Here is a 9,141-nt window from a genome sequence, read left to right as displayed (position 1 = left end):
TGTTTTCATTTCAAATTGCTGGAGAAGAAACTCTGCTTGGCTGATCTTGGGACTGGTCTGGCTGGTAGGGAAGTGGGATCATGTTGTACAAAAGGACTCTTGGGTCCACAGTAATGGGGACCAAAGGGATAGTTAAGGGGATTCTTGTGAATTAGTCAGATGTTCTAAAAAACACTCAATACAAGGAAGAAATAGTGTCATGGGAACATATAAGAGAGGTGTCTAATTCAAGCTAAATATTCTTTGAATGAAAGATTAAATAAACTAGATGTTGGGCAGATAAAATGTATTATGCTCACTTTGTTAAAGATGGTGCTGCCCACGTGAGGCCATCACCCAGGTGATATTAATGTGTGTTGAGAATCCTTGTAGCCTGGGGCTTGGTTTTGGGATTAAGCCTTTCCCATCCTGTTTGATGTGGGGTGGTACAATCCAATCATGCCTCAGAGAAGTGACTTTGTATTAGAGACTTCCCTATTTTGTATATTGGATTAGAGGTTGTGAAGCTACAATATAAAATGGGGGCAGAACGAGAGTTTGCCCTCTTGGTTCCTGAGATTATCATTAGAGGAGAGAGCAGAGCAGAGAGCAGAAGGAGGCCACGTGGAGGAGGCCAGGAAAAGCAGCCGGGATGGCAGAGTGCTGAGTGAGATGCCAGTTTGTGTAGAGTTTGTATCTGGGATGAGGAAGGAGATGGGGAACTGAGGAGAATAAGGCTGGTGAGCTGGAAACCTTTGATTCTAGGAAACTCGGATAAGTCAGTGGCTTTGTGAGCACTGAATGTGAGTGGGTTTTGGAGCCCAGTGTGTATTTTTACTTGCCCGCCGGGTGCAAGCTAGAATTAAAGACTATGGCCCACCAGTTTGTGGCTCCGTTGTTTCTTTACCGACTGTTCGAATCCAATGCGAACCTGCAAGGGCCGGGCTGCTGTGATAGTGGCCCTGGCCGTGGCTACAGCCTTTACACTAGACTTCCTTGGATGGTTTGGCAAAAGTTGTGATATATGTTGATAAAAGAAAGGGGTTCTATGGAAAGTAACCTCACAGAGTGATCTGATCATAAATTCCTAACTGGGCAAGTCATGGTGGTTAGTCATGCACAGGCCTATAACTTCTTTAGTAAAATATTTTAACCCAGCCCTGTCTATCCATTGCTCTTGTGCATCTACGTTAACACATCTTTAAAATCCAGTAATTTCCAAGTAACAAACATCCTACTTACATACAACTTGTACTTATGAATGGAGTGCCATAGGGCTATTGGTAATCAAATGCAGTTGGACATAAGTGAAAATTATGTCATAGAGTTACTTGACTCTCATGGCAAAGAACTAATCAATGAAGGCCTTATGGAAGTAGAGAAGTAGGTGATAGCATTTAGGGAAGAAAACAGGGAACTATAAACTCCAGAACCTAAAAAGTTTTCTACAAAAGAATTAGCTGATGCATTTTATCTCACTAAACTAGGAATGGCAAAATTACAGGAGCAAGATCCTGATACAGAAAGGCTCACCAATGTTTACCATATAGTTACCAAAGGCCTGAGATACTACAGAGCCATTTATGATGAGACAAAGTAAAGCTCTGTACAAACCTCCCTTGATGCATACTTCAAGAAACCGACTCTAGCAGTAGAATCAAACCCTGACTCTCTAACACGTGTCCCATCCTCTCCAACAAGTCATATCTTCTGCATCATAAAAGATTGTTTAAGGGTATATTTGAAAATGTTGAAATATTTATATGTACAGTAAGTAAAAATAAATACTCTGTTAAGACAAACATCTAAGTTGCATTTAATTGGTAAATGTACCTGTTCCAACTTACATACAAATTTAACTTAAGAACAAACTTACAGAACCAATCTCATTCATAACCTGGGGATGGCGTGGAACAGAATACCCATCAAAGCGGGTATTAACACTCAAGAGAGCACATACTCTTGTTAACAATCTTGTAATAAAAATCTCTGCCCTGTCAAAAATAAATGAATGGGATCACATCAGACTAAGAAGCTTATGCACAGCAAGAGAAACTGACAACAAAACGAACAGACAGCCAACTAAATGGGAGATGATATTTTCAAACAACAGCACAGATAAGGGCCTAATATCCAAAATATACAAAGAACTCATAAAACTCAACAACAAACAAACAATCCAATAATAAAAATGGGAAGAGGACACGAACAGACACTTCTCCCAGGAAGAAATACAAATGGCCAACAGATATATGAAAAGATGCTCAACTTCATTAGCTATTAGAGAAATGCAAATCAAAACTACAATGAGATACTACCTCACACCTGTTAGATTAGTTATTATCAACAAGACAGGTAATAACAAATGTTGGAGAGGCTGTGGAGAAAAAGGAACCCTCATCCACTGTTGGTGGGAATGTAAAGTAGTACAACCACTATGGAAGAAAGTGTGGTGGTTCCTCAAAAAATTAAAAATAGAACTACCACATGACCCAGAAATCCCTCTACTGGGTATATACCCCCATAACTCAAAAACACTGGTACGTAAAGATACATGCAGCCCCTTGTTCATTGCAGCACTGTTCACAGTGGCCAAGACATGGAAACAACCAAAAAGCCCCTCAATAGATGACTAGATAAAGAAGATGTGGCACATATACACTATGGAATACTACTCAGCCATAAGAAATAATGACATCGGATCATTTACAACAACATGGATGGATCTTGATAACATAATACTGAGCGAAATGAGTAAATCAGAAAAAGCTAAGAACTGTATGATTCCATACATAGATGGGACATAAAAATGAGACTCAGAGACATGGACAAGAGTGTGGTGGTTACGGGGGGAGGGAGAGGGAGGAGGGGAGCGGGGGGGACAAAGAAAACCAGATAGAAGGTGACGGAAGACAATTTACCTTTGGGTGATGGGTATGCAACATAATCAAATGTCAAAATAACCTGGAGATGTTTTCTCTGAACATATGTACCCTGATTTATCAATATCACCCCATTAAAATTAATTTAAAAAAATCTCTGCCTTGCTTTCCTCCACCTCCATGTGATCTTCCTTATATTCCATCCTTAATTTCAAATGGACAAAGAAGCTGCTACTTTCTGAAGCATTTGAGATTTTACTCCCTGGCATATGTCATCTGTTTGGGGCAAATAAACTCTTATAGAAATTCTCTACAGGTTTGGATGTTTCTTACACGAACATTTATATCAAAAGAAGGCAAGGCTATGATGCAGTCAAAGTCAAGGGTAAGAAAAAGCCATGAGAAAAAAAGGAGAGTGAGAAGAATCAGTGGAGGCAATAAGTAAAAGCCACAACAAAGAGAGAAAGAGAGAAGGGAGGAGAGACTAGAGGACTGTTGATGAGGGGAAAGTAAATAATGAGACACTACTATTTTAGTAGCTGAATGCTACTAGTTCTCCTGGAGGTCTGACTTTGTGAACAAAAGTCTATTATCTCCAAGACCTGGTGGTTTAGCTACTAGCCTTTTCTCCCATTTTTCCTTACTTCTTTAACTTTTATTTTCTTCAGTACACTGACAAATAACTACTATAATTAAGATGCCATGAGCATGTTTCTGAAAGAGCTTAACAAAACAAGGAATGAAGGGGGGGGGGAGAGAGAGAGAGAGAGAGAGAGAGAGAGAGGAAAAAGAAGTGAGCAGAATCTAGGCAAGCACAAGCATTTTTATAATTGAGTAAGAATTAACTTTCTTCCAATTGTCATAATTTCTGGTTTTCTTACCATCTCCATTTCTTTCCCTCTTAGTAACCAAATAAAAAAATCTACCTACCACCAGACCAAGCAGTGGTGCAGTCGATAGAGCATCAGACTAGAATGCGGAGGACCCAGGTTCAAAACTCCGAGGTCGCCGGCTTGAGTGCAGGCTCACCAGCCTGAGCGCAGTTTCGCTGTCTTGAGTGTGGGATCATAGACATGACCCCATGGTCACTGGCTTGAGCTCAAGATCGCTGGCTTGAAGCCCAAGGTTGCTGGCTTGAGCAAGGGGTCACTTGTTCTGCTATAGCCCCCCCCCCCCCAATCAGGGCACATTTGAGAAAAGCAATCAATGAACAACTAAGGAGCCACAACAAAGAGCCGCAACGAAGAATCGATGCTTCTCATCTCTCCCTTCCTGCCTGTTGGTCCCTATCTATCCCTCTCTGTCATGTCATATACAAAAAAATTCTACCTACCTATCTTTCTCATGTTCCTTTTTATTTAGTTGTACTTGACTTAGGCAAATTTGACCTTATACACATTATTAAATAAAGCACATAAAGTTTTAGAGATGTAGAAAATTTTGCATTATGTTTCAATGAATGCTGTGACTGAAAAGGGGCTCTGTGATAACTTAACTGAAAGTCAATTTACAAGGTGATCTGATCACAAACTCCTAACTGGGCAGGTCATGGTGTGTGGTCATGCCTCTTACCCATAGCTGTGTAGTAAATGGTTATCCCTGCCTGAAGCAAGCCATGTCCACTGGGTCTGTTTGTTTGCATCTAGGTTAACATGCCTTTTAAATGCCTGCTTTTCTGACCACACCCCCCACCCCATGTAACCCTCATGAGAGCATATTCTCTTGATAACTACCCTGTAATCCAATCAGAGAGATTTCCCTGTCCTGCTTTCTCCCACATTCATATAATCCTCCTCAGGTTCCTTCTAAATTCCAAATGTATAGAACAAACTGCATTCTGCCATTCTGGAAGCATTTTTGCTCAGTCTGCTGAGATCTCGCTTCTAGGTGTGTGCTATATTTGGCTCAAATAAACTCTTATAAACATTTTCTACATATTTGGACAGTCTTACATTGACAATGCTAAGAAGTGGGGCTCAAAATAGCCCCTACCAGGAAAAGGACAAGGAATCTTCCTCAATCACTGCATGGATGGGCTGTTGCATTACTCCCCCACCATTTCTTTGGACTCCACTGTTGTACGGGAGGAGTTAAATGCTCAAATCCTGGGTCCCACTACCTGGATTTGTATCCCTTTTCTACCATTTACTGTCTGAGTGACCTTGGGTAAATCATGTAATCCCTTTAAGCTTCAATTTCCTAATCTACAAAGTTGGAATAATAAGGTTTTCTTCTTCCCAGTTGTTATAAGAAATCAGATAATCTTAGCATAATGCTCAGCCTTGCCAGTAAATGGAAAGCCTGATACTGCTCACCTGAGTACAGGCTTCTTTCTTTCTTTTTTTTTTTTTACCTACAAGTAAAATTCTTTTTAACATTTGAGTTACGGCAGGGCAACAGAAAAATGAAGAGAACTACTGGGGAGGCTCCATGGTAGAAAACGTGGTGTTGGGGCTGCAGATCTAAAACTACTTTTATTTTTCTCTAAGTCTGTTGGACTGACCTGAAATAATACAGTGATAAAGTGAGCTCCATGTTCCTGTGAAATGCGTCTCCCGACATTGGACACAGCTCTCAGTTTCTTCTTTCCCAATCTCTGTCTCCCATTTTAGGTTTTTCTGGCCTAATAAATGGGTGTTTGTGGGGGCAGCACTTAAAGTTAGTTTGAAGAAAAAAGAAGAAGGAACAGTAATAATCAAGGATTGCTGCCTAAAAAGTCTCCCTGTAGAAACAGTTCCTGTAGAAACTCAGGTCAGATGTCTTTAAACTACAGTACAGTGGAATAAAACATTCTTCAGCTCTCTCATTGAATGGAGAATTTATCAGGCTGCATTTTTACAAAATCTTCTTTTGTTGAACTAGTGAGAGTCTGGGAGCCATGTTCATATCCATAATAATGAAGCGAGATAAGAGCACAGGACTCGATTTTGCCCATCAAAACAAACTTTCCAAGCACCATGTGAAAAGCTTTGATAAGGCCCACTGACGATAGTTTATGCAGTCCATTTGTCATTGAATATGGTTTCATCCTTAGCACATTTTTAAACAGCTTGATTTAAAAATATATATATATCAATAGTCCTTGAGTAAGAATAATATCAGGACAACGATCTTCAATTTAATATCAAGGGCTTTTTTCACATCTCTTTTAGCTTTACACCACTGGCTTGAATCATAGTCTAAATTCCAAGAGTGACTTTCCAGTACTTCCAGATTAATTCTTTCTTACTTTTGTCATGTAGCACAAGTGCAGCCTCTTTTCTCTCTTACTGGTGGTTTACAAACTTGATTTCTGAGCTGAGAAAACTCTTTTATCAAATAAAATCTTCCTCAGAACCCAGAGGTGGAATTAATGGTGGGCGCACTGGGTGTGCACCCTGGGTCCTGACTTCTGAAGGGCCCCGCAAAACCCCAAATATACACTTTTTTCTAACGTAAGGGGCCCAATATTTTCTTCTGCACCTGGGGCCTCAATTGACCTTAATCCACCTCTGCCAGAACCCAATGGCAGAGTAGAACTAACTGCTCAGGACCCCTCTCCTGTCTGGAGGACAATTGGAAAACTGCTAGTCTAACCAGAAATGCTTCGTTTGGCTAGCAAATTTCATAGCCCAAAGAGAGAAGCTATCAGATGGAATTTGCACAAGGAATGGTTTTGGGCAGATAAAATACATTATGCTCACTTTGTTAAAGATGGCGCTGCCCACGTGGAAGCCCGTCGCTCTGGTGACGGTATTGGTTGCCCTTCTTGCTTGGGATGGGCGTGATTATATTAATGTGTGTTGGGGGCAGGCTGTGGGCAGGCAGGATCCTTGTAGCCTGGGGCTTGGTTTTGGGGACTAAGCCTTTCTCACCCTTTTTGATGTTGCGTGGCGCACTCTTATGAGAAATCCTATTATGCCTCAGATAAGTGACTTTGTATCAGAGACTTCCTTGTTTGTATATTGGATTAAAGGTTTTGATTCCTGCACTATAATGGGGCAGACGGGGAGCTTGCTCTCTCTCAGTTCCTGAGATTAGCATTAGAGGAGAGAGCAGAGAAAGGCCACATGGAGGAGGCCAGGAGAAGCAGCCAAGATGGTGGAGTGCTACAGGAGAAGCCAGTTTGTGCAGAGTTTGTGTAGAGGGAAGGAGATGGGAAACAGAGGTGAATAAGGTTGGTGAACTAGAAACCTTTGATTTTAGGAAACTCAGATAAATTAGTGGCTTTGGGAGCCCCGAATGGAAAGGGAAGTGTCTTCCTACTGTGTGTATTGCTTGCCCGCTGGGTACAAGCTAGGATTAAAGGTAATTGCCCACCAGTTCTTGGCTCCATTGTTTCATTACCGTCTGTCTGAATCTAATGCGAACCTGCATGGGCCTGGCGGCTGTGATGGTGGCCGTGGCTACTGGCTTTACATTTGGCATAGTATATGGCAGGATTTGATACAGATTGATATGAAGCCACTACCACCTTTGAGCAGTGGAGTAGAGGACTGGCTGCTGTTATGGCTACCCATGTTTGTCCTTTTGGGGACCGTAGGCTGGCTGACTTTTACAGCCATGCATGAGGAAACCAAGAGCTCTGTGGAAGAGGCTGCCCAGGACCTGCAAACCGAGCAGTGGAAGGAGTTGGAGCAAACGCGGGAGAAAGAGATGCCGACCCTAGAGCTGGAGCAAGCACCGGAGGAGGAGGCCGACCAGGTTCGTGAGATTCACTTGGAAATGAAGCAGCTGCTGGAGGAGGATTCACAGGTTTGTGAGTTGCAGAGTGCCCTGGATGTTGCGGAGAGCCAGCAGTGGCGGGAAGCTGGGGCCTGAGCTGCGAGGCCCACAGAGCAGAATGTGGCAGTGGCCCGGGGTTTAAGCCCAGCAGTGGGAGCTGGTGTTTTCAGTTCCTCTTCGGAGGATGAGGAGAACTGGGATGGAGTTGCAATTCGCAGTCTCCAGAAGATCAGAGCCCAGCAACAAAAAGTTCTTACTATACCCCTGGTAGGTCTGCGATTTTGGGATATAAGGGTGGCTGCTATCATGCTCTCCAGAGCAGAGATGGAAATGCTGACTGCCATTGCCACGTGCTCCTCTCTGAGACAGTGTAAGACCTGCCTGGACAGCAGGGATAAGGGGGGAGGCCCCATGTTCTTGGACTGATTCCTGGACTATGACTGGAGTGGGCACTGGCTCCTTTGTTGGATGGACTTACGGATTTTGGACAATGTGAATTATCTTGATGGGGGTGGGGGGCGGCTTTGCTAGAGGCCCTTCCCCTGCCCTGGGAAGCTTTTCCCATGGCTAGAAATAAGACAGAGGACATTTTTCACTTTTGGCAAAATGCTCAAAGAGTGGTGAAATGTACCTCTGTAATTGTTGAAATTGTATGATTTGCCATGTTGTAATTTATGTAATGTGCCTAATTTCCTTGCACAGGGATGCTGGTGGTATAGATTGTGGGTAGTAAAGTGAGCATAGGGGTGGATTGTTGGGCAGATAAAATAAAGTATGCTCACTTTGTTAAAGATGGTGCTGCCCACGTGGGAGCCCGTCACCCAGGTGATGATATTGGTTGCCCTTCTTGCTTTGGATGGACGTGATTATATTAATGTGTGTTGGGGGATGGGCTGTAGGCAGGTGGGATCCTTATAGCCTAGGCTTAGTCCTGGTACTAGGCCTTTCTCACCCTTTTTGATGTGGGGTGGTGCACTCTCATGAGGAATCCGATTATGCCTCAGATGAGTGACTTAATATCAGAGCCTTCCTTGTTTGTATATTGGATTAAGGGTTTTGACTCTGCACTATAAAGTGGGGCAGACCGGGAGCTTGCTCTCTCTCGGTTCCTGAGATTAGCATTAGAGAAGAGAGCAGAGAAAGACCACATAGGGGAGAGGAGAAGCAGCCAAAATGGTAGAGTGCTAAAGGAGAAGCCAGTTTTTGCAGATAGAAGGAGTTGGGGAAGAGAGGTGAATAAGTCTGGTGAGCTAGAAACCTTTGATTCTAGGAAACTCAGATAAGCCAGTACTTTGTGAGTGCTGAATGAGTGGGTTTTGGAGCCCAGTGTGTGTTTTTACTTGCTCACCAGGTGCAAGCTAGGATTAAAGATGATAGCCTACCAGTTCTTGGCTCCATTGTTTCATTATCATCTGTCTGAATCTAATGCGAACCTGCATGTGAATAGCCATGATGGCAGCTCCTGGCCATACAAACTGTATCACACAGGCTCATGAAAGCTGATTGTGAAATTTTGGGGAATTTTGCAAGCTGTTATTAAAAATTAAATTGTGCAAACTTAGAATTAAATATTTTT

Source organism: Saccopteryx leptura, chromosome 4, assembly GCF_036850995.1.
Source record: "Saccopteryx leptura isolate mSacLep1 chromosome 4, mSacLep1_pri_phased_curated, whole genome shotgun sequence".
NCBI lineage: Eukaryota > Metazoa > Chordata > Mammalia > Chiroptera > Emballonuridae > Saccopteryx > Saccopteryx leptura.
The sequence above is the reverse complement of the archived record's forward strand: the minus strand, read 5'-3'. Positions refer to the sequence as shown.